This window comes from Crinia signifera, chromosome 6 (genome assembly GCF_055691185.1).
Source record: "Crinia signifera chromosome 6, ASM5569118v1, whole genome shotgun sequence".
Classification (NCBI taxonomy): Eukaryota; Metazoa; Chordata; class Amphibia; order Anura; family Myobatrachidae; genus Crinia; species Crinia signifera.
Window position 1 is genome coordinate 286,882,006 of NC_139222.1, and position 6,000 is coordinate 286,888,005.

Consider the following 6,000-nt stretch of genomic DNA (forward strand, 5'->3'; position numbering starts at 1 on the left):
AGACGTACACCTCTAGCATCAGCTCACCACTACGTGCCTGTAACCAACCCCGCCAGTGTCTTACAGAGACGTACACCTCTAGCATCAGCTCACCACTACGTGCCTGTAACCAACCCCGCCAGTGTCTTACAGAGACGTACACCTCTAGCATCAGCTCACCACTACGTGCCTGTAACCAACCCCGCCAGTGTCTTACAGAGACGTACACCTCTAGCATCAGCTCACCACTACGTGCCTGTAACCAACCCCGCCAGTGTCTTACAGAGACGTACACCTCTAGCATCAGCTCACCACTACGTGCCTGTAACCAACCCCGCCAGTGTCTTACAGAGACGTACACCTCTAGCATCAGCTCACCACTACGTGCCTGTAACCAACCCCGCCAGTGTCTTACAGAGACGTACACCTCTAGCATCAGCTCACCACTACGTGCCTGTAACCAACCCCGCCAGTGTCTTACAGAGACGTACACCTCTAGCATCAGCTCACCACTACGTGCCTGTAACCAACCCCGCCAGTGTCTTACAGAGACGTACACCTCTAGCATCAGCTCACCACTACGTGCCTGTAACCAACCCCGCCAGTGTCTTACAGAGACGTACACCTCTAGCATCAGCTCACCACTACGTGCCTGTAACCAACCCCGCCAGTGTCTTACAGAGACGTACACCTCTAGCATCAGCTCACCACTACGTGCCTGTAACCAACCCCGCCAGTGTCTTACAGAGACGTACACCTCTAGCATCAGCTCACCACTACGTGCCTGTAACCAACCCCGCCAGTGTCTTACAGAGACGTACACCTCTAGCATCAGCTCACCACTACGTGCCTGTAACCAACCCCGCCAGTGTCTTACAGAGACGTACACCTCTAGCATCAGCTCACCACTACGTGCCTGTAACCAACCCCGCCAGTGTCTTACAGAGACGTACACCTCTAGCATCAGCTCACCACTACGTGCCTGTAACCAACCCCGCCAGTGTCTTACAGAGACGTACACCTCTAGCATCAGCTCACCACTACGTGCCTGTAACCAACCCCGCCAGTGTCTTACAGAGACGTACACCTCTAGCATCAGCTCACCACTACGTGCCTGTAACCAACCCCGCCAGTGTCTTACAGAGACGTACACTTCTAGCATCAGCTCACCACTACGTGCCTGTAACCAACCCCGCCAGTGTCTTACAGAGACGTACACCTCTAGCATCAGCTCACCACTACGTGCCTGTAACCAACCCCGCCAGTGTCTTACAGAGACGTACATCTCTAGCATCAGCTCACCACTACGTGCCTGTAACCAACCCCGCCAGTGTCTTACAGAGACGTACACCTCTAGCATCAGCTCACCACTACGTGCCTGTAACCAACCCCGCCAGTGTCTTACAGAGACGTACACCTCTAGCATCAGCTCACCACTACGTGCCTGTAACCAACCCCGCCAGTGTCTTACAGAGACGTACACCTCTAGCATCAGCTCACCACTACGTGCCTGTAACCAACCCCGCCAGTGTCTTACAGAGACGTACACCTCTAGCATCAGCTCACCACTACGTGCCTGTAACCAACCCCGCCAGTGTCTTACAGAGACGTACACCTCTAGCATCAGCTCACCACTACGTGCCTGTAACCAACCCCGCCAGTGTCTTACAGAGACGTACACCTCTAGCATCAGCTCACCACTACGTGCCTGTAACCAACCCCGCCAGTGTCTTACAGAGACGTACACCTCTAGCATCAGCTCACCACTACGTGCCTGTAACCAACCCCGCCAGTGTCTTACAGAGACGTACACCTCTAGCATCAGCTCACCACTACGTGCCTGTAACCAACCCCGCCAGTGTCTTACAGAGACGTACACCTCTAGCATCAGCTCACCACTACGTGCCTGTAACCAACCCCGCCAGTGTCTTACAGAGACGTACACCTCTAGCATCAGCTCACCACTACGTGCCTGTAACCAACCCCGCCAGTGTCTTACAGAGACGTACACCTCTAGCATCAGCTCACCACTACGTGCCTGTAACCAACCCCGCCAGTGTCTTACAGAGACGTACACCTCTAGCATCAGCTCACCACTACGTGCCTGTAACCAACCCCGCCAGTGTCTTACAGAGACGTACACCTCTAGCATCAGCTCACCACTACGTGCCTGTAACCAACCCCGCCAGTGTCTTACAGAGACCTACACCTCTAGCATCAGCTCACCACTACGTGCCTGTAACCAACCCCGCCAGTGTCTTACAGAGACCTACACCTCTAGCATCAGCTCACCACTACGTGCCTGTAACCAACCCCGCCAGTGTCTTACAGAGACCTACACCTCTAGCATCAGCTCACCACTACGTGCCTGTAACCAACCCCGCCAGTGTCTTACAGAGACCTACACCTCTAGCATCAGCTCACCACTACGTGTCTGTAACCAACCCCGCCAGTGTCTTACAGAGACCTACACCTCTAGCTTCAGCTCACCACTACGTGCCTGTAACCAACCCCGCCAGTGTCTTACAGAGACCTACACCTCTAGCATCAGCTCACCACTACGTGCCTGTAACCAACCCCGCCAGTGTCTTACAGAGACCTACACCTCTAGCATCAGCTCACCACTACGTGCCTGTAACCAACCCCGCCAGTGTCTTACAGAGACCTACACCTCTAGCATCAGCTCACCACTACGTGCCTGTAACCAACCCCGCCAGTGTCTTACAGAGACCTACACCTCTAGCATCAGCTCACCACTACGTGCCTGAAACCAACCCCGCCAGTGTCTTACAGAGACGTACACCTCTAGCATCAGCTCACCACTACGTGCCTGTAACCAACCCCGCCAGTGTCTTACAGAGACGTACACCTCTAGCATCAGCTCACCACTACGTGCCTGTAACCAACCCCGCCAGTGTCTTACAGAGACCTACACCTCTAGCATCAGCTCACCACTACGTGCCTGTAACCAACCCCGCCAGTGTCTTACAGAGACCTACACCTCTAGCATCAGCTCACCACTACGTGCCTGTAACCAACCCCGCCAGTGTCTTACAGAGACCTACACCTCTAGCATCAGCTCACCACTACGTGTCTGTAACCAACCCCGCCAGTGTCTTACAGAGACCTACACCTCTAGCATCAGCTCACCACTACGTGTCTGTAACCAACCCCGCCAGTGTCTTACAGAGACCTACACCTCTAGCATCAGCTCACCACTACGTGCCTGTAACCAACCCCGCCAGTGTCTTACAGAGACCTACACCTCTAGCATCAGCTCACCACTACGTGCCTGTAACCAACCCCGCCAGTGTCTTACAGAGACGTACACCTCTAGCATCAGCTCACCACTACGTGCCTGTAACCAACCCCGCCAGTGTCTTACAGAGACCTACACCTCTAGCATCAGCTCACCACTACGTGCCTGTAACCAACCCCGCCAGTGTCTTACAGAGACCTACACCTCTAGCATCAGCTCACCACTACGTGCCTGTAACCAACCCCGCCAGTGTCTTACAGAGACCTACACCTCTAGCATCAGCTCACCACTACGTGCCTGTAACCAACCCCGCCAGTGTCTTACAGAGACGTACACCTCTAGCATCAGCTCACCACTACGTGCCTGTAACCAACCCCGCCAGTGTCTTACAGAGACGTACACCTCTAGCATCAGCTCACCACTACGTGCCTGTAACCAACCCCGCCAGTGTCTTACAGAGACGTACACCTCTAGCATCAGCTCACCACTACGTGCCTGTAACCAACCCCGCCAGTGTCTTACAGAGACGTACACCTCTAGCATCAGCTCACCACTACGTGCCTGTAACCAACCCCGCCAGTGTCTTACAGAGACGTACACCTCTAGCATCAGCTCACCACTACGTGCCTGTAACCAACCCCGCCAGTGTCTTACAGAGACGTACACCTCCAGCATCAGCTCACCACTACGTGTCTGTAACCAACCCCGCCAGTGTCTTACAGAGACCTACACCTCTAGCATCAGCTCACCACTACGTGTCTGTAACCAACCCCGCCAGTGTCTTACAGAGACCTACACCTCTAGCATCAGCTCACCACTACGTGCCTGTAACCAACCCCGCCAGTGTCTTACAGAGACCTACACCTCTAGCATCAGCTCACCACTACGTGCCTGTAACCAACCCCGCCAGTGTCTTACAGAGACCTACACCTCTAGCATCAGCTCACCACTACGTGCCTGTAACCAACCCCGCCAGTGTCTTACAGAGACCTACACCTCTAGCATCAGCTCACCACTACGTGCCTGTAACCAACCCCGCCAGTGTCTTACAGAGACGTACACCTCTAGCATCAGCTCACCACTACGTGCCTGTAACCAACCCCGCCAGTGTCTTACAGAGACGTACACCTCTAGCATCAGCTCACCACTACGTGCCTGTAACCAACCCCGCCAGTGTCTTACAGAGACGTACACCTCTAGCATCAGCTCACCACTACGTGCCTGTAACCAACCCCGCCAGTGTCTTACAGAGACGTACACCTCTAGCATCAGCTCACCACTACGTGCCTGTAACCAACCCCGCCAGTGTCTTACAGAGACGTACACCTCTAGCATCAGCTCACCACTACGTGCCTGTAACCAACCCCGCCAGTGTCTTACAGAGACGTACACCTCTAGCATCAGCTCACCACTACGTGCCTGTAACCAACCCCGCCAGTGTCTTACAGAGACATACACCTCTAGCAATAGCACAACTTCAGAATCCCAGCAACTCCATTCCCTAAGACCCATGAGCTGACACTCCAAATGAACTTTCTCAAGAGATTACACCCCCAAAGTATAAATAGTATCCGGAGGGCATAGCGGTTGAATTGAGCCATGTGATGGTACGCACTATGCCAGTGGTCAGGGAACTCGGTCCTCGTTACCCCACGCAGGGCATGTTTTGCAGGTCTCCTCACAGAATCACAAGTGAAATAATTAACTCCACCTGCGGACCTTATAAAATGTGTCTGAGTAATTAGTACACCTGTGCACCTGCTGGGTTACCAGCAAAACATGCACTGTGTGGGGTAATGAGGACCGAGTTCCCTGACCACTGACCTATGTTAACTGGGGTCCATGTCAACAAATGTCGACACTGACACTGACAAAATGTAGGTAACGCATGTTGACCTGTCATGTGTCTACCTTTTTTTCCTTTTTGAACCTTTACTTGTGTCAATGACGGCTTTGTACTTGTTGACCTATTGATTGTTGATGTAGACTGTGTCGACCCTTGGAACCCTACCCAGATAATTATAGAATTTATGTCAATGAAATACCATCGCTTTTCATCATTTTGAATATCAAGTTGCATCAAATTTGCCCCCAAAAAGTGACACTTTGTAAGAACGGCTACGGGTCATTGGATCGACGACATAGTTGACATGGCCACCGTGTCGGTGCACCGCTGCCCTCGCCATGCTTTGGGTACGATGCCTCCCTAGGCTCGGCACACTATCACATTCTCCCTCCGTGCCCTGGTGGATGATCGGGTATTAAATACCTCCAGAAAAGTATAAAAAACCCATGTCAACCTTTTAACTGTCGTCCTAATGATTGCGTCCATCCATATAGAGCTTAAGCATGTCGACTTATTTCAGGTGTCAACCTAAGCCATGTAGACCTTTGGTGTGTCGACCCAATGACCATATACCGTAAGAACAACCACAACGTTCCTTAAGGCCACCAACCGCCTCCGAGGAGATTCTGCTGATGAAGTGGTCAGTTATTTTGAGTCCTGGAAGATTTGCGCATATTTCCCCAAATTTCATATTCTAGATCCCCCTCCACACCACGAGCACCACAAACTGGCATTTATCGGTAATGCGCACATGTGCGTAGCCTGCAAGTCCCAGAGAACAAGCCACCGCACAGAACGCACACCTCCGGCTAATGAGGAAAGTATGAATTAAATCTGTAGGGGCAGCCTGGGTTTTTAAAAATCCTATATAAGAAAAAGAAAATGCTGCTCCTCACCTCTACAGGGGGAATTCAAG